Here is a 22,685-nt window from a genome sequence, read left to right on the forward strand (position 1 = left end):
TAGGGACAGACAGCTGGCACTGCCTCCCTTCCCTCACCCCATCAGGGTGCTGGGGATTTAGGTCAGAGGACTGCAGTTGTGGGTGGGGGAAGTCTGATTTCACTCCTCCAGGACCCAAAGGCATCCAGCCTCGCCCACGACCCCGCCCCCTCCGGCCTTGGGTCAAGACAAGTCGCGTTGCCACGGCAACCCCAGTGACGTCAGAGGTCTGGCAGTGACGTAACAGACGACCCCAATGGGGAACGGATCGTCCCCGCGAGTTCTTTGTAGGAATGCAGGCGGCCAGATGAACCCTGCTACAGTCTAGGCTCAGAGGGCACAATCGCCAACACATCCACAGGCATGGTCGGGACTCCATGTCCCCTTCTGGGCTGATGGCCCTTGAAGAGATTCCAGAGGCTACTTGGGAGAAGCCCAGGGTGTCCAGTGCCGGCCCTAACCCCTCTAAGACGCGGGAGTTCCTGGGGAATTTTCAGACGACTGAGCTGCTACCTTTGTCTGTTGGCTTTAGGGGTGGGGTGACCTTTCCTCTCCGGCAAAAGCCCCACCCAGGGCCCTGCCGGAGTCCTCACAATCGGCCCCCGATGTCCACTCTGGCAGGCAGGCCGGTCTAGACAAGTTGTGTGCGGAGGGGGCGGGGGGAAGGGAAGGGGCAGACAAGGATGCTTCAGGATCCCCCACAGCCCAGGGCCTCTTTATTTCCAATCCGGCTGCCCCGACACCCGAGACTGCCCCCAGTTTCATCCTAGAAGCCCGCCCCGCGGAACTCACCGAATCAGCCAGGCCGTCGAAGGGCACCAGGTCTCAGCGGCGACGACTCTCCGCTCGCTGGGTTGCAGCCATGCAGAGGTGGCAGAGGCTGCCTGAGGAAGCCCCCCTTGGGGGCCGATGCCTCTCTCCAGGTGGGAAGGGACGCTGTCGGTGAGGTCGATCCAGGCTCCGGCCCGCGCCGTCCGAAGTCCGGGGTGGGGGTTCTTTCGGCTCAGCGAGGGTCGTGCCCGCCAGGCACCCGGGCCGCTCGGGCGCTCAGGCGGCGCATCCTCGCCGGGGCCTGTGCTCACCGCGTCCGGCGGGCGGCGCTGCGCCTCCCCTCGGGGTCCTGCTCAGGGCTGCAGCTCCCCGGGGCGCCCTCTCAGCCCGCGCCAGGAGCCCGGCGGCCGCGGCCCCTCTAGCCGGCCCCAGCTGCAGCTTGTCTTTGTTGCTTCCTCTCGCTCGACCGCCTGCCCGAGGCTTGCAGCTCTCTGGTTTGCCCGAGGGTGGGGGGGTCGTCTCCTCCGAGGCTGCACGCACCTGCAGCGGCCCGGCTTCTCGCCGGGCATGCACCGGCCCCCGCAGGTTGCAAAGAGCGGTGGCGAGAACGCACCGGCCCCTCCTCCTCCTGCTCGGAGCCCCGGGTGTTGGGGGAGGGGAAGCCGGAGAGCAGCAGCAGCCGCGGCGGCTGCAGCGGGCGGTGGAGGCTCGGGTGCAGCCCCGGGGGCCTCGGCGCCGAGAAATAACCAGTCCAGGTGGCGCTGGGCGGATGTGGGAACGGCCCGGAGAATGGTGCACTGGGCGTTCGAGCTCTCCAGCTGCAGTAGAACCGGCGCGCGCCGGGCTCTCACGCGCCCATGGCCCCCGGCGGCGCGCGGGAGCTCCCGGGGCCTCAGCCTTAAGCCGCCTGGCGCGCGCCGGCGCCTCGCCTCGCCTCGGGCCCGGGTGCCGCGCGCCGCGCCCCACAAGCGGCGTGCCCTGCTCTTCGCCTCCCCCGGTGCCGCGCGCAGCCTCTCAGCTGAGCCACCGGCTCGGCTGTCCTGCTCGCTGCTCCGCTCCGGCCCGACTGACAGGCGCTAGCGCCGGCAGCCGCCGCTGCGTCTCGCCCCCCTCCCGCCCCCTGGAGCCTGGTCCAATCAGTGACGGCCGAGAGGCGGTTACCAGGGTGACGCGGCGCCGCGTCCTGTGGGAGGCGGGGCCGGGGGCCGCCACGCGCGCTTTTCGCGGCAAAATTCAAAGGCCGGTAGGGCAGCTCTCCAACCTCCTCCCCCAAGCAGGGGCGAGGCGGGGCCTGCCTCGTGAGGACTGCAACTCCCGGCCTACAGCGCGCCGGCGCCAGTCGTAGGGGCCCCGACTGGGGGCGTAGGGCATGCTGGTACTTGTAGTCCCTTTGTCGGGAACCAGGAAGGGTGGAAAAACTAGTATCATTTTATTGAGCACCTATGCCACTCCAGTACTCTTGCTTGGAAAATGCCATGGACGAAGGAGCCCGGTAGGCTGCAGTCCATGGGGTCGCTCAGAGTCGGACAGGACTGAGCGACTTCACTTTAACTTTTCACCTTCATGCATTGGAGAAGGAAATGGCAACCCACTCCAGTATTCTTGCCTGGAGAATCCCAGGGACAGGGGAGCCTGATGGGCTGCCGTCTATGGGGTCGCACAGAGTCGGACACGACTGAAGCAACTTAGCTGCAGCAGCAGCAGCATGCGGTAGCACAAGCTAGGTGCGTTGTGTGCATTGTTTCACTTATTTGGGGAGACACCCCAATGAAGAACTTGTTAAAAAAAAAAAAAAAAAACCATAAAAGAAGCTAACAAGTATGTAACCAAGTACTTTACGGAATCCTCACCCACAACCGTATTAGATAGGTATTATCGCCCCCATTTTACAGATGAAAAAACGGATATAGCAGGCACTATCATTATACTCCCAACTTACAGAGGAAATTGAGGCTAAAAGATGTGAAGTGACACTCCAGAGTGTTTTTGCCCCAGTTCTTGCTGTTGGCAGTGGCAGATTTTTGGCATCACAGCTGAGATATGTGGAGCACTAACTACATAACCAGGCCCGGTGCTGAGCTTATTGTAAGTTTCACCTCAGGAGATCCTCACCACACGCGTGGGAGGTAGACAGTGGTACCCCCTCCCTGCCACTTAGTGGACGGATGGGGAAACAGGCATAGTATCACCTGAGGTCCAAATTTTGACTCCATCAAACTACGCACCTTGCCTTTTACTTTCGAAGCAGTTTAATAAGCTCTCGTTGCTTCTGCCTGATAGCCTGCCTGCAGGTTGGCCCATTTCGCAGTCCCATTTTACAGCTGGAGAAATTGAGCCCTGGGAGGGACATTTCCCCTCAGTTGTCATATGTCCATCACACAGAAAGTTGAGGAGCCTGCTTTCCAGGAAACTTCTCAGGATCCCTAAAGAAATGCAAAGCAACAGTCAGAACTCCTCCCACCACACTCAGGCTGTGTCTGTGTGACCTTCCCACTCCACACACCCCCAGTCCCACAACACCTGGATGGGATTCTAGCTCTGGCCTATGGACTTGGAATTTATCTTCCTGGTTCTGTGCCTCAGTTTCTTGTCTGTGCATCACAAGGACCTTACAGGCTGGTGTGAGAGCAAAGTGAGTTATTGCCTGGAAGGGAGTTGGAACACAGTAAGTGTTCAATAAATGCCAGCTGTGGTCATTCAGGTGCAGAGGGCTCGGAGACCTTGGCAAATGTACCTGGTGGGATGAGCTGATTATAGCCGGGCCCTAGCCTACTTCTAGGAGCCAACCCACACCTACCCAGAGCCTGGGAGAGGTGCCCACCGGGGAGCTCCAGCACCGGCTCAAGTAGGCCACCCGCCGCCTTATCTAGGACAGATGCTGGCCCTGTTTCAGGCCGCCTGCCATGTACGCCATTCCCAGCAGCTCCTCAACTCTGAGCCCTGCTCTATTTCTCCCACTGTCCCACCCACACCACCCGGGTCGGGGGTGGGGAGCTGGAGTGGGGGAGGGGGTTCACCTGGAAACATGATCTGGCCACCAGCTGCTTCAGCTCCTGGGCCAGCCGCCAGAGCTGCCAGTGACGTCAGGGTGGGTTGCCCAGGAGACCTGCTGGGTGGACTGGGTGTGGACAGGTGGGGAGAATGCTAGGTGGACCCGGGTCAGGTGCAGGGCAAGGGACAGAGACAATCAAAACTCAGGGAAGAGAGGGCTGGAAGGGGAGAAGAGGGCGGGGACCACACCACTGCCTTTGCAAAGTTTGGGATTTTTTTCTATGGGAGGTTACCATGACTTAATACCTACTATGTGCCAAAGCGCATGCTCAGGGCTATTTATATCACATATTTCTATGTCCTTTTACACTCACTGCAACCCTGTAAGATCTATTCTGTTAGTATCCACATCTTATGGCCAAGGACGGCCACGTGACTTGCACAAGGTCACGCGATGACAGATCAGGATCCCAAACACCAGAGCCCCTGACCTTGATTTATTATGCTCTGTGCCAGCCACTGACTGACTGGGTGTGACCTTGAGGGCAAGTTTCTTCTCCTCTTTGGACCTCAGTTTCCTCTGCTGTAAAATGGAGGGTGGGGCTCATAACCCAGTCCTGCCAGTCAGACTCTGGAGCTGGCACCCACTTCCCACCTCAGTAGTTTCCAAAGACCCCAATGTGATTCCAAAGTGCAGCCAGGAGGTTGGATGATCTCAAAAGGCCCCTGCACCTCTATGAGTCCATGATGTGCTAGATGGTGTGACTTCAGGCCTCGGGAGCTATATAGGGATCTCATCTTTCAGGCATCCCTCTATCCCTCCAGGCAGCTGGACGTCCCTAGAGATGCTCACTTATACCCCACATACAGGCTCAGTGCCACCGTCCCACACCACTCCCCACAGCCCACCTCCCTGAGGTCAGACCCTCGTACCACTGCCCCCTAGCCTCCCAACTCTCAGCCTTGACCCAGCCATTCCTTCCTCTTGGTTGTGTCCAATAACTCCACATTATGTGAATGGAGCCAGCGTCAAGATGGATTTGCCACGGTCCATAGAATCACTAGGCAAGTCAGCCCCTGAACATTGCGCCGGCTCCAGCCAGGGGTCCTAGAGGCCTCAAAGGGGAAAGGAGACAAGAGAGCACCTCGTTCCTCACTGTACTGTATGCCCCCTACACTGCAGCCTTGCTAAAATACCTGCACATCCGCCCAGCTGTGTCTCTGGCCCCCAGGCCTTTGCCCAGGCTGTCCCCTCCATCTAAAACATCCTCCTTCCTAGGTGGCTGACGCTTGTTCCACCTTCAGATTTCAGTTAGGCTACCACCTCCTCCAGGAAGCCTTCCCTGACTACTGCCATCCAGGCTGGAGCATTTCCCCTTTCATAGATGCACTCAGTCTGTGTCATAAAGGCTCATTTATGTATCAGTCTTCCCCACCAACCTGAGGCTCTGTGAGGGCCAGGGCTCATTCAAATTGCTTTATCTCCAGCATGGACGTGGCATACAGTTGGCACTCCATACAGGTTTGTTAAACTCATCTCTGAATCAATGGATAGATGTAGATGTAGCGCAGGTTTGTGTTTTGCTTTCTTGTAGAGGAGGAGCAGGGAGAGGAAGAAGAAGGGAGGTCAGATGGACTGGGTTTGAATTCTACGTGTTCAGGTTACCAGCCTTGTGACTCACCTGCTCTGTGCCTGTACTTTCCCATCTGTGAAGTGGGGTTAATTGCCACCTTGGTACTGCTCAAGGGACCTGGAGTCTGGAACCCTTGCGCCCACCCTCCCACACAGATAAGGTTCATCATGCCATGCTCACTGAGGCCTGATTATTCCCCCCCTTTAATTCTGCTCATCCATTCATTCATTATTGCCTAAGGACCTGCCATGAGCGAGGCCCTGGGAATGCAGCAGTAACCCAGACACAGCCCCTGGCCTTGAGAAACTCCATGAGGGGCAGACAGGTGACGAGCAGTTATCACCCAGGGCCACACGGAAGGAAAAACACAGCAGGCCCCTGACCCAGCTGAGGAGCTAGTGATGGTGAAAAGGCTGATCAGGTGTCCTGGGAAAACTGAGCAGGGGGTCGTCAAGGGCACAGGTGAGGGACAAGTTCTCTTGGCCAAGGGAACGGCCACTGAAAGTCCAGGGTCCCAGTGAATGTCCTCAGAGTGGAGGTGGCTCGCAGAGGCTGAGCTGGGGCAGGGGAGGGAGGCGAGAAGGCCGAGACTGAGCCTTTATTCTGGTAGGGGGAGCAGGCCCGGCCCAGCCTGCCTCCCCAGCCCCCAGTGGCCTCACCTGCCCTCATTGCCGTAATCTAGGCCAGAGCCTGGAGGGAGCCGAGCCCCCATTGGTGCACGCCACGTAGGTTTTTCAGAGATAATTTAATCAGAGCTATTAATAAGCAGAAAAGAAAGAGCTCTTTATGCTTCTTCTGGAGAAAAGGAGAAAGAAGAAGCACGTGTAACCTTGTTACTCACTCAGCCCTGCCCCCAGTACCTGAGCCTGTCTCTGGGCCAGGCCTTGGGGGGATGGGGCAAAGGGGCCCAGCAGAGGGGGACTGAGGAGGCCCAGGTAACCTCTGGGGCTGGCCCGCCAAGATCCCTGACCACACCCCACCCTCACACCCCACTAGCCACTTTTGACTCCTCTTGGTTGCTTGAAAGCGCCAAACTGTTCACCTTTGCACGAGCTGTTCACTCTCTGACCTGTTCCCAGACCACTCTTCCTTCTGCTCTTTTACCCGCTGGCTCATTATCATACTTTAGGTCTCAGCTTAAATGTCACCTCCTCAGAGAAGCCCTCCCTGACTACCCTATCTGAAGTTCTCCCCAGAGCACCTCCCTTTTGCTTTTTCCCTTCCCCATACTTATCATGATTGGCAACTCTCTGAGCTCTGTGGGTTGACTTGTTTATTTCCTGTCTCCCTGTCTAGATTGTCAGCTTTGGGAGGGGTGGGGCTCTGTCATCATCTTCATTGCCGTGTCCCCAGCATCTTGAGTAATCACCGACACATACCAGATCCTCTGTCAATATTTGTATATGGAGCTGGAGAGGATTCTAGGGGCCTGGATGGTTGGGATAGGAAATAGGAGGTGGTAGGGGTCCCTTCCACTCAGGAGACCCCCTAGGAGAATGCAGGAACCATGAAATGCCCCCCATCCTTTGTTTCACTACTGGGGATCAGGGGGCCCCAGGGAAGGCCCTCACCCAAAGTCGTACAGTAAATTTGGGCCATAGGTGGCACTTGAACTCGTTTGGGGAGAATAGAGTTCCAAATGAGTCTCACCTTTGTGTTGAGGAGGATTCTGAGGCCTCACTCAGGATGAGAAGGGCAAGGCTACTGTGCTACCATTGATTAGTGATGTCTACCAGAGTCGGGGTTGGCTGTTCCCCTGCATGGAGTTTGAAAGAGCCCTGGACTGGCAGTCAGGAGGCTTCGTTCCTTCAACCAGCACTACCACCTTATCATGTGACCCCCTAGATAAGGCAGCCAACTTCCCTGGGCTTCAGTTTCCTCATTTGAAAATTGGGACTATTTACCTTGCTGCATGCTCAGTCATGTCCGACTCTTTGCAACCCCATGGGTTGTAGCCTGCCAGGCTCCTCTGTCCATGGGATTCTCCAGGCCAGAATACTGGAGTGGATTGCCATTCCCTTCTCCAGGGGATCTTCCTTACCCCGGGATCAAACCCGTGTCTCCTACGTCCCCTGCACTGGCAGACAGATTCCTTACCATGGAGTCACTTGGGATGCCCCTGTCTACCTTAGCCTTGCCTATCTCAAGGATTATAACCAGAAAATTGGTACAGTATAACGTTTCCAAAAGCTTAATGGGCTCTTTATAGGCATAATCAACTACTGTTACTGTAAAATACAGCAATGACAATAATAGCCACATCTATCTAGTGAGGCCTTGCTATGGACCAGGCAGTGAGCACCCCAGGTGCTTCTCATACGGAATCTATAAACCTTGCAACAGGCCACGAAAAGGACCCACTGGACTGTGTCAACTGGCCTTGCTGAAGGTGGCACAGAGCTCTTTAGTGAGTGGGACTAGGCTTTGATCCCTGGTAGGTCTCTGCATAGAGGATTTCTGACTTAGCTTAAAAACTAAAAAATTTGGCCGCACCAAGTCTTAGCCGCGGCGCTCGGGATCTTCCATTGAGACCTGAAGGCTTCTTCCTAGTTGTGACTCACAGGCTCAGTTGCCCCACGGCCTGAGGGATCTTAGTCCCCCCACCAAGGATCAAACCCACTTCCCCTGCATTGGAAGGCGGATTCTTAGCCCCTGGACCACCAGGGAAGTCGTATAACTTAGCTTTAGGCCCTAACAAACCGGAAACAGTAAATGGAAGTGGGGGTGGTCCCAGTGACACCCCCCTCCACGAGCAACTCCCCCCACCCCACAAGGCATCTCTTCTCTCTGGCCAGCTGGACCTGGTTCTCTGAGCAGCAGGGTGATTCCAGGGGATTAAACCCAGTCCACCTCACCGCCCCTCTGGCCTGGAAAGGCCAGCAGGCCCTTCCCAGCCTGCCTGGCAGATTTCCTTTTGTACAAAAAGTTATTGACTTATCAAGGTTAAAATACATTCAGCGCGGGCCAATAAAACAGGGATACCGCCGCATCCCGGCTGTCATGTGCAGCCTGGTTTTCATGGCAACAGGCCCTCTTCTGCACATGAAACGGTTCAGTTGTGCAAAGTTCAGGCGTTACATAAACAGGGAGTTAACAGCAGCAGCAGAAATCAATGTCTGGCCAGGCATGGCCTGGGGAGATAGCATTGATTGGGTCCTGGTCGTCGATAGGCTGGGTCCCTGCTTCCTGCCCCTGTCGCCCTGGGCTCCCTCCCGCAGCCCCAGCCCCTGGCTCAGACCCAGAAGGCTCCAGGAAGGTGCCCCCACCCTCGCCCTGGAGCCTCTTTCTGGCTGGGATCCAGCGGGGAGGGGATCTGCTTTCTGCAGCCAGTTTATAAACCATTATTGCTCAGTGACGCCATTCCGCTCTTTAAAATATGTTCACGCCATCTTTAGCGAAGAAGGTATCCCTTGGCCTTTTAAGCCGTCCTTGTGACAAGGAAGAATCCCACTGCCTCTACGTTTAGCCATCAAAACCACTCGTACATCAAGACGTGACCTAATGGGGTCAAAGAGACCGGGATATGAGATTAAACTGGCTGTGCAGCCTTGGGTAAGTCACTTGGCCTCTCTGAGCCTCGGTTTTCTGCTTTCTAAAATGACAAGGATGACAGCACCTAGTTCACAGGTGTAGAGAAGAAATCAGGGGACACATGTGAAGCCCCTAGCTTAGGGCCTGCGTCAGGAAGCTGATGCTCTGTGTTCCTCTTCTACACAGATTCCATGGACTTCCCTGGCGGCCCAGTGGTTAAGACTCTGCCTTCCCACGCAGTAGGTGTGGATTCAGTCCATGGTCTGGGAACTAAGATCCCAGACACTTCAGGGTATAGCAAAAAAATAATTTTTTTAAAAAGGGTCGTCTACCACAGATATCAGGAGATACCTTGATGGAGCAGGAAAGGGCAGGGAACTAGAAAGGTGATCAGTTCAGTTCAGTCGGTCAGTCGTGTCTGACTCTTTGCAACCCCATGAACCGCAGCATGCCAGGCCTCCCTGTCCATCACTAACTCCAGGAGTCCACCCAAACCCATGTCCATCGAGTCGGTGATGCCATCCAGCCATCTCATCCTCTGTCATCCCCCTCTCCTCCTGCCCTCAATCTTTCCCAGCATCAGGGTCTTTTCAAATGAGTCAGCTCTTCTCATCAGGTGGCCAAAGTATTGGAGTTTCAGCTTCAACATCAGTCCTTTCAATGAACACCCAGGACTGATCTCCTTTAGGATGGACTGGTTGGATCTCCTAGCAGTCCAAGGGACTCTCAAGAGTCTTCTCCAACACCATAGTTCAAAAGCATCAATTCTTTGGCGCTCAGCCTTCTTTATAGTCCAACTCTCACATCCATACATGACCACAGGAAAAACCATAGCCTCGACTAGACGGACCTTTGTTGGCAAAGTAATATCTCTGCTTTTTAATATGCTGTCTAGGTTGGTCATAACTTTCCTTCCAAGGAGTAAGCATCTTTTAATTTCATGGCTGCAGTCACCAACTGCAGTGATTTTGGAGCCCAGAAAAATAAAGTTAGCCACTGTTTCCACTGTTTCCCCATCTATTTCCTATGAAGTGATGGGACCAGATGCCATGATCTTCGTTTTCTGAATGTTGAGCTTTAAGGCAACTTTTTCACTCTCCACTTTCACTTTCATCAAGAGGCTCTTTAGTTCTTCCTCACTTTCTGCCATAAGGGTGGTGTCATCTGCATTATCTGAGGTTATTGATATTTCTCCCGGCAATCTTGATTCCAGCTTGTGCTTCTTCCAGCCCAGCATTTTTCATGATGTACTCTGCATATAAGTTAAATAAGCAGAGTGACAATATACAGCCTTGATGTACTCCTTTTCCTATTTGGAACCAGTCAGTTGTTCCATGTCCAGTTCTAACTGTTGCTTCCTGACCTGCATACAGGTTTCTCAAGAGGCAGGTCAGGTGGTCTGGTATTCCCATCTCTTTCAGAGTTTTCCACAGTTTATTGTGATCTACACAGTCAAAGGCTTTGGCATAGTCAATAAAGCAGAAATAGATGTTTTTCTGGAACTCTCTTGCTTTTTCGATGATCCAGTGGATGTTGGCAATTTGATCTCTGGTTCCTCTGCCTTTTCTAAAACCAGCTTGATATTTGGGTTCAAATCCCAGTTCTACCACTAGCTGTGTGACCTTAGGCAAGTCACTTTACTAGAGCACAGGTATACAGTAGGAACTCAATACATATTTGCTGAGCAAGGAAATATGTATTGTATAATTGTAATGTATAAACTCCCCTGGAGAGCTGGCCTCACATGGGGTAGCTGGAGACGGGATGGCTAGGATGATTTAGGATGGCTGAGGAGGACAGTGCGGGGCACTTCCAGCCACTCAGGGTATGGTAAAGATAGCTACCCCATTGCTGAAATTCACAACCCTTTCCCAGGGTGAAATGACGCTGGGAAACAGAGCCCAGTGAGCACATGTAGCTGGGGTGACATTTCCAGGCATGACTGAATCAGCAGCTTTTGCCAATGAAATGTGAGCACGCATGACATGAGATGGGAATGTGCCTTTTTCTCTAAGCTTTCTCTCCTGCCCTAAGGCAGACAATCAACCCTTCCAGGTCAGGGCAGGGCCAAAGGCACCTGGATCCCTAAATCACTTGCGAAGGAAAGATGCCCACCTGTTGACCAACAACACAGGCTCTGAACTGGTAGGTGAGAAATGAACCTCTGTTGAGTTATGCCACTAAGATGCTGGGGTCTATTTGTTACAGCAGCTGGTGTTGCCATTGGGAGCTTGTGAGGCCTGGGAAGGACTTAGAACCACCCCTTCAGCCAGCACAGTCCTCTCCGCATCATGAGCTTCGAGGTTGCCCTTATTTGATAAGGGAACTACAGTAAAACATTAATGGTAAAATCTACATGGTGGATATTTGAGTGTCTACTGTAGATGTCCTTTGACTTTGCTGTAGGTTTGAAATGTTTCATAATAGAATTATTGAAAAAATATCTATTCCTATGTTGTCAAAATCTTTCTAGGAAGCTTAGGGTTTTAGAAAGTGGTCCTAAGGGACCACTAGTGAGTGGTGGGGGTGGGCAGAGGGAGCTGAAAAAGATAGAGCTCTGGCATCACCAATTTCAACCAGAGAACATTCAATTTCATCTCTTTTTCCTCTTGGAGCTCAGTGTGTGATTTAATTTGGAAACAAAAAAACAAAACAAAACCCACAACACTCTTCACTGTTCCAAAGATGAAAGGTTTGAAAGCCGCTGAGCTCAGCCCTCCCATGTTGTAGATGGAAAGAGTGAGGTCCAGAGAGGGGGCGGCACTGGCTCCAGGTCACACAGCGAGCCAGTGGCTGAGCAGGAACTCAAACCCAGGTCTGACCCCCAGGGAAGAGTTTTGCACCATGGCTTTCTTGAGGGGCTCTGGGGGTCTCCATCCTGGGGCTGCTGGGAGGCAAAGAGGGAGGGTTGGGTGTTAGGCAGGTGTCTTCACACCCTCAGCCTTCAGCCAGAATCCACTGCTTTGCCGTCATATATTGGGTTCCAAGGTATTTGACCAAATAGTTTTGTGGGTGGGGAGAGCCTGCTGGGAGGCGATGGGGGAAACACTGGGGAGGAAGGACTTCAGTGGGGCCAAGCATTTTCTGGAGTGGGATCCTGCCCCCTCCATCCCCGTACTCCCCTCTTCCCTCAAGCTGTGGTGAGAAGATGGATGGGGGGAGCCAGGGCTGGGACAGACCACTCAGGAATGATGGATTTGGTCCCCAGTCAGAAGCCTTTAGGGTCATCTGGGGTCATGAGCAGAGGTGAGAGGTCACCCAGCCAGGGCAGGTGGGTCAGCAAAGGACAGGGACAAGGAGTCGGCAGAGAGGTCCAAGGGCTGGTGTGTACCCAAGCCTGGGACTCCTCTAGTACTAGCTCATTCATTCATTCATTCCTCGACCCCAGGATGCCAGGTCCTGGGCTGGGCACTGGAGGTTCCAGGATAAATGGGCATCGTTCCTGTAGGTGAGGGCAAGTGGAAAAGAGAGAACACTGCCATTCACCCTAGCCCTTGCAAACGACCAACCATGACCTTGGGAAGGTCTGAGCTTCCGTTTCCCCAACTGGAATATAGTTGGAATATAGATATTTGGTAAACCTGTGTGACATTTTTGCCACAGAGCTTGGTGGGAAGAAATGGTGGTTCTCTTCCCTAGGCTTTCAATTAAAAGAGAAGGGCTTCCTCACCCCATCTGGGCTGTTTCTGGGAAGACAGGAGCATGGGTTTGAATCTTGATTCCACTTACTAGCTGTGTGACTGTGGGCTAATCACTTCCCCTTTCTGAGCCTTGGTCTTAAAATGAGCATAATGATAATTAGTAACAGCTTTACCTAATGGTTATGAGGTTTCCCTGAGGTTTCAATGAGTTAATACATGAAAGCATTTAGACCAGTGCTAATGCTAAGGCTAATCCATAGCTAACACTCGGCGAGTGCTAACCTTTGCTATTAGTGATCTGATGGATTGAGTCTATGAAGACAGTGATAGTGTAATTGGTGAATACTGACCTAGTGCTAGTGGAGGGCTTGTAGATGCTCTAAACCCAGTCTGTGCCTGTATGCCAACTCTGGCTTCCCCACGGGAAATGCCTGGAGTACAGGCTTGGATTAGTTTTGCTACCCCATCCAGGTTCGACAAAAACCGTGCTGAGATTGATTAGCAATGCCTGCCTTGGGCATAGGAGGGAAGAGCTGTAGGAAGCATGCCATCTATTAACCATTCCCGGTGCTGGCCCAAGCCCTCCCCTTGCGCACATGGAAAAATGAAGACTCAGAGAGGGAAACAAGACGTACTCAGGGCCACACAGGCAGTCGCAGTCTGGGCTCTTGCTCCTGCCTCCCTGATGCCTCACTGAGCCCTGGTCTATGTCATTTCATCCCGTGGAGAAAAGTCATTATTTCTCCATTACATTTCCCAGCCTGTTTTCTGGAAGGGAGTTAATTGATTTAAACTTTTCCAGGATGATTCGCCCTCCTCCTCTGCTCCCCTGGGCCCCCGATTCTATTACGGCTCTGCCTCTCGGAAATGAGTCGGTGGCATCTGCCAGGACAGACACGGGAGTCTCTAGGAGGGGGCTGTCTGAGCAGGTGTGGAGAGTGCAGACCATGCCTGGGGCTGGCTCTTCCAGAGATCTCCACGTTTCATGACAGCGACGTCCCAAGACTCAAGTGTATTGTGTCTCTTATCCTCACAGCGCCTGGGCTTCCCTGGTGGCTCAGGTAGTAACGCATCCATCTCCCATGCAGGAGACCCGGGTTCGATCCCTGGGTTGGGAAGATCCCCAGGAGGAGGAAATGGCAACCCACTTCAGCATTCTTGCTTGGAGAATTCCGTGGACAGAGGAGACTGGTGGGCACAGGTCTTGGGGTCGCAAAGAGTTGAACCCGACTGAGCGACTAACACAGACATATATCCTCCCAGGGGCTACGTTTGCGCTATGTGCCGGGCGCAGCACCCAGAGCACCCACCGGCCCTTCAGGTTCACCCAACATACAGAAGGGGAAACTGAGGCAAAGGGCTGGTCCCAGAGCTGAGATTCCAACTCAAGACCACCAAGCCCTGAATTCTTTATTCTTTTCTGTTAATGTCACTCCTCCCTGGCTCTGTGACACCCAGTCACCCCAAATGCCCTTTCAGATTCTCCCTCCAGACCTTTGAACTTGGCTGATGGGTGATCACTGATACTTATCTGACGGATGAGGAAACTGAGGCCAAGACTGGGGAGAGTGATTGACCCTGAGTCCCACAGCAAGGGAGGCCACGGCTCTGTCCTTTGTCTCCTCCTACGGGGAAGAAGCAGGACGAGAGAGGCTCAGAGCGGGCCTGGCCACGGCGGTCCTCTTGGTCGATTCATCTTCCAAGCTGAAATATTTATTTACGCACCCCATTTAATCAGGATATGCCGTAATTAGCGGCAGATTTGTGCCTCCTGCCTGTGGCGTTATTTATTTCAGGTTCTGGGCGGCCACTTCCCTGGGCTGTGTGCGCACTGGGCTTGGATTTCAATCAGATGGGGCCCGGCAGAGCTGTCCCCAGGGAACTCACAGCAGCGATGCCCCCCTCGGAATGATAAATGAGCCCGCAGACAGCAGAAATGCTGCCCAGCTGCTCTGGGGGGTCGGCGTGCATGGGGTGGCGAAGGGGATGTTCTCACCAATCCCAGGATCCAGTCACCGAGGAACTCCCCTTGCCCCCTGTGCCAGACAATAGCCTGGCATTTCCTAGCCCCCAGAAGAAGCATACATGGGAGATGGCACTGTGCGGGCCCGCTGCAGCCCTGCTTCTAGGATCCTAAGGCAGAAGGAACTTGGAAGGGTTATCTGCCCTTCTTGCTGTCTTGGGAAAGGTTTTTGAGTTATCTCAGCATCTCTCAGCCTTGACTATGGGCAACACATATTTTTCTGCTCACAGCCCGCGCGGCTGGGAAGTTCCTTCTGCTGTCTATAACTTTACTTTTTTATTTTTTAGTATTTATTTCTTTGGCTGCACCAGGTCTTAGTGGTGGCATGCGAGCTCTAGTTCCCTGACCAGGGATCGAACCCATACACCCTGCATTGGGAGTGGAGAGTCTTAGCCACTGGACCACCAGGGGAAGTCCCCTTTGCTGTCTAACTCTGCTGCTGCTGCTGCTGCTAAGTCACTTCAGTCGTGTCCGACTCTGTGTGACCCCATAGATGGCAGCTCACCAGGCTCCCCTGTCCCTGGGATTCTCCAGGCACGAACACTGGAGTGGGTTGCCATTTCCTTCTCCAATGCATGAAAGTGAAAAGTGAAAGTGAAGTTGCTCAGTCGTGTCCGAATCTTAGCGACCCCATGGATTGTAGCCTACCAGGCTCCTCCGTCCATGGGATTTTCCAGGCGAGAGTACTGGAGTGGGGTGCCATTGCCTTCTCCAGTCTAACTCTAGTCGAGGTAAAAAACATTTGCAACTCTGTCCCTTAGATGATCCCACAAAAGGCACCCTCTGTCACTGTCTAGAAGGAGGCGGAAGATACGGGAAGTGCAGGGAGCGTGGGCAGGTTCAATCCCTGGATCAGGAAGATCCCTTGGAGAAGATAATGACAACCCACTCCAGTATTCCTGCCTGGAGAATTCCATGGACAGAGGAGCCTGGCTACAGTCCATGGGGTCACAAAGACGGACACAACTGAGCAACGAACACTTTCACTTTTCACTGCTATTATTTGGTGGCTAATCCTCATGTGAACCTGGGAAGTCAGATCCCCAGCTGAGGACATGGAGGCCATTCCTTGCCCACAAGAGGGGCCTCATTACTCTCATTTTCTAGACGAGAGAACCGAGGCTTGGGACACCAGGGAGCCCTCCAGGGCTGCCCCCCGCATGGCGAGGGCTCTGTGGGTGGTGCTCTCAACTCCAAAACTTCCTCTGGAAAGTAGGAATGCAGGTACTGACCTCACCGGGCACTTCAGGAATTGAGTGATGGCATCTGTGGGAGGTGCCCAGCATGGGCTTGGCAGAGGGAGAGGCCCGGTCTGGTGTTTGAAGCCTGTCCTCCTGCCACAGAGGAGCTGGGTCCTGGGGTCGGCTCAGGGGCACTCGAGACCAGTGTTTCAGGAGTCATGAAATGATCACAGTGAAGCAGGCACAGCTCCCGGGGGTCTCTTGTCAACTAGGCCAGATGCCTGCAGGGGGTCCTGTTGTCCCTGGCCTAGTTGGGACAGGGTTTGTAGCTGAGCCTCCCCTAGGGACCACAGTTTCCAGGCCAGCTGCCCTACCCAGGTCAGTGGGAGACATGGCTCTAACAGGGTTAGGGGAGGCACTTCACTTGAGTCTTATTTTACAGACAAGGAAACTGAGATCCAGCAGGGAGAGGTGACTTGTTGAGGGTGCAGACTGTAAACCCTGGAGGTTCTGGGAGGGTGCCCTGTAAACATCTCCCTGGCCTACCAAGCTGGTCCAGATCCAAAGTGTCTGCTGTGTGACCGTCATTGAGTTACTCAACCTCTCTGAGCCTCCCTTGCCTCGGGTGCTGTGATGGGAATATCTAACTGGGGCTAAGGGTGAGGGGCACAGTGGATATGAGGATCACATGGTGCTGGACACACCCGCCCCTCCAAAGATTCTGATCTTGAAACAAAAGAGCATTGTGGATGGGCCCCTTCTGTGTCTACACTCTGCCTTCTCACCTTTCCCAGGCTGTCCCCTCTGCCTGAAAGGTCCTTCCTGACCCCCTTTTCCAGGCTGACGTCTACTCATACTTGCCTCCCAGCTCAACTGTCCACCTCCACCCCAAATCTCTCACTGACCCTCCTCCACACATAGGTTCCACTTCTGTGCTCCCAGCCCTGCCCTGATCACTTTGGACTGTTTCTGCCTCCTCAGCTAGGCAGGGCAGGGCCCCTGAGATTAGCTGGTGTGTGCTGTAGCCCTGGCATCCAGCCTGGGCCCTGGCACATGGCAGGGACCAGTTCATGTCTGTTTAATGACTGAGTCATTCACTGAGTGATGGAACCAGTGAGTGAAATTCACTGGCATGCTGCTATGGCCTGAATGCACCTGTCCCCCCCAAATTCATATTAGTTGAAAACTAAATTCCAACCTTAGTTGAAAACTAATGCCCAAGATGATGGTATTTGGAGGTGGGGTCTTTGGGAGGTGATTAGGTCATGAGGGTGGAGCCCTCATGTATGGGATTAGTGCCCATATTTATTTAAAAAACTATTTATTTATTTATTTGGCTGTGCCAAGCCCTAGTTGCAGCATGCAGGATCTTTGATCTTGTGGCATGCGGAACCTTTAGTTGCAGCATGGAAACTCTTAGTTTTGGCATGTGGGATTTAGTTCCCTAAGCAGGGATCAAACCCTGGCTCCCTGCAATGGGAGTGCAGAGTCTTAGCCACTGGACCACCAGCGAAGTCCCAAGATTAGTGCCCTTATAAAAGAGGCCTCAGGAGATCCCTCACCCCATCAAGTGGCCCCTGAAAGCCACCTGAGAACACAGTGAGAGATCTGCAACTAGAAGAGGACCCTCACCTGACCTTGTGGGCACCCTGAGACTTCCAGCTTCCAGAACTGTGAGAAATAAATTTCTGTTATTATAAACTGCTTGGTCTCTAGTATCTTGTTACAGCAGCCCAAACAGACTAAGACATATGCCCGCCTCCCTCGGCTCCCCAGCCTTCCTCTCAGAGAATCCGGAAGCTGGCAGCTTGGGTGGCAGCAGCTGAATTTGAATCCCATGTAATAGGAGCTGCACAGATGTAAAACCAGGTTCTCAGTTCTGGGAGCTCATTTGCTTTGTCCGGACGAGGAGCTGGTCAGGTGGATGCTGCTGGGGTGCCTCCAGGAGCAATAGAAAAGGCTGACCTGGAACCAGCCAGGCCTGGGCTCCAGTCTTGGCACAATCTAGCTGGGTGACCATAGGCGAATGCCTTCAGCACCCTGGGCCATGGTCTTCTCATCCATGAAATGGACTTGCTGCCATCCTGAAGCTGCCATGAGCACTTAGGGGAGGCCCTTCGATGGGCCAGGGGGTTCATACAAACTGTGTACACCAGTGTGCTGGGTTTTAGGGACCCTCATCATCTGCCAATCCTGTCCCTCCTTCCCTCTGGGAATTTCCACTGTAAGAAGGGCCAAAAGCACCTACTGAGCCCTCACACCAAAACTAGAGAGAAGCCTGCGAGCCTTGCCACAGTGAAGATCCTGGGTGCCGCAACGAAGACCTGATGCAGCAAAAATAAATGAATATATGTTTTTAAAGTCTTAAAATAATAACTAATAATTATTATTAATCTGCCCAATTATTAATAATAATCACCCAGAGAGTTTTTACCAGTCTTTTGAGCTTTGACCACATGCCATGACCACAGAGGACTCTTAATGACTCTTCTAGAACGTGTTCAAAATGAATCCCCATTCGATAGATGAGGAAACTGAGGCTCAGAGAGGTGAGGTGATTTTTCTAGAAACTGCCCAACTTGGAAGCAGCAGTGCTGTGATTTGAAGCCCAGTAATGCCAATGCCTTGGCCAGGGGCCTTGCTCAGGGATAACATCAGGAAATATTTGTTGACTTACTGAAAGAATTAATGAGAGAAGAAACGATTTAATGAATGAAAGGCCCACTCTAGGATGCCTATGGGGGTTTCGGGGAGAGGGCTGGAGAGGAGGATGCCAAGTCCAGCCCAGCCCTCCAGGCCTGCCTCCTGACCTCCCACTGGGCCTTCAATCTTTGGTCTCATGGGGGATGGGGGTCATCCGGTGCAGCAGATTTGGGGTGGGGGGGCTGGACTCCCCCAGCCTCTGTCCTGCCCCTGAAAGCTCACACTCTTTGTGGCTTCTTGTTTAACTTTACAAGCCCCTTGGTTTTTATGAGGGTTATTTATAAAGGTTTTGCGCTTTGATCCACAGCATAAAAAAGCAAACTCCTGTGTCTGAAATGTCACCAAGGATTAGGGGAGCCTTTGAAGTTCCCCTCCCTGCAGGCAGCACCCGCCCAGCTTCCCTGGCAAAGGGCCTCCACGCCTGGGAGCCTTGGCCAGGCCCTGGGGGCCCTCCGCGGTGGAGGAGACCCCCGTCCAGATGACTGACAGGTAGGGGGCCCCCCTCCCCTTGGAGCACTCCATCCCGCCGGGCCCTCTTCCCAGTTGCAGGCAGGACCCAGCCTCCCTGGTCTCCAGATGTTGGCAACATCTGTCTCTCCTGTATACGGACAGCTAGAGGCAGCTATCTCACTACGAGCCCAGTAGTAGGGTTTTAAGAAATGGATTATTATTACTGGTTTGTCGGGAGGGAGTGGGGGCAGGGAAGGGAACTAAGCAGGTAGGGGAGAAAGAAGAAGTCCTAGGGATGCAGGTGACTCTTCCTTTCCTCCTAGCCCTGGGGTCTAACCTTCCCCCCTGCCTGGTAGGGAGGGAACCCCTCCTGGGCTTCTTCCCTTTTATCAGCCAGCTGACAGCTAGAAGGGTTTAGGCTTAGCTCACAGGGGTGGTGGGAACAGGGACCTGGGAAGACGGTCCAGAGAAGCAGTGACTTTTCTGCTCCCCACATGCTCCCCCAGTGAAGAGAGGCCAGGCGGATGCAGAGGATGGCCTAGCCTGGCTCCTCTCAGACATTCACAGAGGGCTGACTGCTTCTAGGAAGGTTCTCTCTCTCCCTCTCTGGATCTTGCGGGACCTCCAAGCAACTCAGTAGCCAATAGGAGGTGAGGAGGTGAAATCCCAGTTTGCCCGGCCTCTGAGCTGTGTGATCTTGAGCAACCCTTGCCCTCTCTGGGCAGCTCTTTTCCTATTTCTGAAACAGGAAACCTCATACCTCACAAGGCTGTGTGGGGATTGAAGGAGGTCATTCCTGGGAGCCCGTGGGATGCTTGGCGGCCCTGGAAGGAACCAGTGGTCCCTTCTGCCTCCTTCTCCAGACTCAGCTTCCTTTCTTAAGGCTCAGAGGAGGCAAAGCTAGGGCCCTGGGGGAAAGGGGCCTTGGTCAAGGCTCCCCGGCCTGGCCCTCTTCCCAACTTTTTCCCAGATGAAAGGCTTGGCCTCAGCTGGTGGAGGAGACAGCCACTGTGACCATCCACAGTGCTGGAGTTCACTGCCACTTCCTTAACCTGCACCTTTTAAGGTCCCAAGGGATGTGGCTTTTTGGAAGATGGCATCACAGACTCAATGGACGTGAGTTTGAGCAAAATCCGGGAGACAGGGAAGGACAGGGAAGCCCAGCGTGCTGCAGTGCATGGGGTTGCAGAGTCGGACATGACTTAGCAACTTAACAACAACAACAGAGTGGCAGGAAGGGTACGCAGGGCAGGGGGCTGGCGTGCAAGGGTGAAGGGGTGGGGCGGGGACAGTGGGGAAAAGGCCGGGTGGAGGAGGGCCGTGCGACCTGTGGTGCAGACAGCTAAGCCAGGGAGTGACAAGGTGAGCAAATAAATAGATCTGGTCTGCTCATACCATGGAGTACTACTCAGCGATAGAAAGGAACGAACTCTCGGTACAAGCTACAACATATGTGAATCTCAAAACAAAGCAAAATTTATACAGTTGCACCTGCTCTGCCATCTGTCTGGAAAGCTGCTTCTTTGCTGCCTCCCCCTGCCCCTTTATCTGGCTAAACTCCCCCCATCCTTCAGAGCCAAACTCAGAAGACTGCGGCACCGTGTGATTTCATGTGTGTGAAATTTTAGAAGAGGCCACACTAGAGTGGCAGAGAGCAGATTGGTGGTGGCTGGGGGCCAACGTGTGGGGGGTGGGGACTGGCCACAAAGGGATTCAGAGGGAGACGGGGGCAGAGTGGTGGTGAGGGAGATGGTTTATAGCTGAATCGGGTGTCATTTATCTGATTGCATGTATTTTTTAAAAAAACAAATTGCATGCATTTGAAATCAGAGTATTGACACCACAGAAATTGGCAAGTGGTACAAATACAAGGTTTAACTTATTGTGCTGTTGATTATTGAAACTGAAAGTAATGGAGAAAACGTTAATAACACAGATCAGACTTGAAAGTGTGTTGTGTTTATAGCCCTTAAATGTGACTAGCACACAGAATTGAGGAAATCTTCTTCCAGTATGCAAAGAGCCATCGTGCAATTCACATCACTGACAAATGAGTGAAGTTCTGACATTGAATCCCATTGTTCCACGCTCAGTTTACCCATTACCACTTAAATGAAAATATCAACCAGCATTCATGCCTGAACTACCCTTGTTCATCAAGTCCAACCGTAGGCTGGCTATGGGTACCAGAGCTTGGCAAATTTCAGTGAAAGCATTTTAGGAGAATTAATTGGCTCTATGGAATTTACGAGAAAGACTACTGTATGTTTCACTATTATTTTTGAGTGCTGCACATCAGTATCAATACAATATATATCATAAAGGTTATAATTATCCACAAAGGCACATGTAACACATACACTCCCCCTCCCACCGCCCAAGAGGGCTGGGACTAAGCCAGTGATTGGGCGGGTTGGATGGAGTGGAAGGGACAGGGTACCTGAGGGGCTAAGGTTGGAGATGAGGCCCAGTTCAGATAGCCCAGGAGCCTGAACGTCAGGCTCAGAGAGCGAGATGACCTGTTCTAAGCCAGGAAGTGGCAGAGCTGAGTCAAGCAGGGGCTGGTGGGGGGCCTGCCCTTCTGTCCTGGCTCCTCTCCTCCCCTCTCCTCCCCAAGGCTCCCGCTCACAGATCTTAGGGGCAAACCTGGGGTCATTCGGGTCTGGGAAGTTAACCCAGCCCAGCCCCTGAGTCCCATGAGCAGAGGCATTTATCGTCTCTGAGTGCCAATTAGGGGAGCGCCGCCCTGATTAATCACTGTGGCATGGCAGATTTGGGAGAATTAATCAGACAGAAGGTAGTGGCAGGAAGAGGGCAGAGGAGAAGGTTGGAGAGAGAAGGGAGCCTGGGTGTTGAGCCCTGAGGACCCGAGTGATCAGTCCTTACGAGTGGCCATCAGGTCACCCGGGGTGGAGCAGCCATTGCTCCTGGCAAATGCTGTTGATTGGGGAGAAGACATTCTTGCCCTTCCCTAAGAAGACACTTGTTATTATTATTGTTGTGTAGTTGCTAAGTTGTGTTTGCCTCTTTGCAACCCCGTGGACTTGTAGCCCTTCAGGCTCCTCTGTCCATGGGATTTCCCCAGGCGGGAATACTGGAGTGGATTGCCATTTTCTTCTCCAGGGGAACTTCCTGACCCAGAGATCGAACCTGTGTCTCTTGCCTTGGCAGGTGGATTCTTTACCACTGAGTCACCAGGGAAGCCCAAAGACAGTACCAGCTTTTAAAGGTGGCTCAGGAAATGACCACAGACGGGGTCCTGACCCCCAGGCCTGAATTTCGGAGGTTAGAGGGGGGTGGGAGGAGGGTCTAGGTGGGATGGGAGGGGGTGTCTAGGACAACTGAGCAGGGTGGATGGTCCCATCCCCCTTCCTTGTCGCCTGCTTGCCTGGGGAAAATGTTAGAAACTGTCTCCCACCTGCTGAGGCTGGCTGGATCTCCCGGGCAGGGAGCCCCCGTGGGAGCCCCGGCTCCAGGGCCATCTTAGAAGCTGGGCAGTGTTCCCCAGCTCCAGAGGGTGCACTTGCCTTTTAAACTGTGTTTCTGCTGGTGTTACAGGGAGCCCATCTGGGGGCTTTGTTGAAATTAGAGGAAAGTATCCCCTTCTGGGCAGACCCACGAGGAAAAAGCACCATTCTGGGTGCAATCATGACCAAAAAAAGGCTGCACTTTCTCCAGCCTATTGAAGGCTCTTGGCATAGCCCCAGCTAGCGGAACTTTGACTGAATTTCGGATGCATTTCACCCCCAACCCCACTCCCTGGGCGAGGTGCAACCTGAAA

General features: G+C 53.5%; 1 protein-coding gene across 1 annotated transcript in view; it reads right to left on the reverse strand.

The window, feature by feature from the left end:
• The window catches only part of FAM222A (family with sequence similarity 222 member A), a 68,371-nt gene extending 66,542 nt beyond the window's left edge, over nt 1-1,829 (reverse strand). The window contains exon 1 of the mRNA XM_019978023.2: nt 772-1,829. The gene's annotated coding sequence lies outside the window, so the exon portion shown is untranslated. The remainder of the gene's footprint in view (nt 1-771) is intronic.
• Nucleotides 1,830-22,685: the final 20,856 nt, after the last annotated feature.

The sequence above is a fragment of the Bos indicus genome, chromosome 17 (genome assembly GCF_029378745.1).
Source record: "Bos indicus isolate NIAB-ARS_2022 breed Sahiwal x Tharparkar chromosome 17, NIAB-ARS_B.indTharparkar_mat_pri_1.0, whole genome shotgun sequence".
Lineage (NCBI taxonomy): Eukaryota > Metazoa > Chordata > Mammalia > Artiodactyla > Bovidae > Bos > Bos indicus.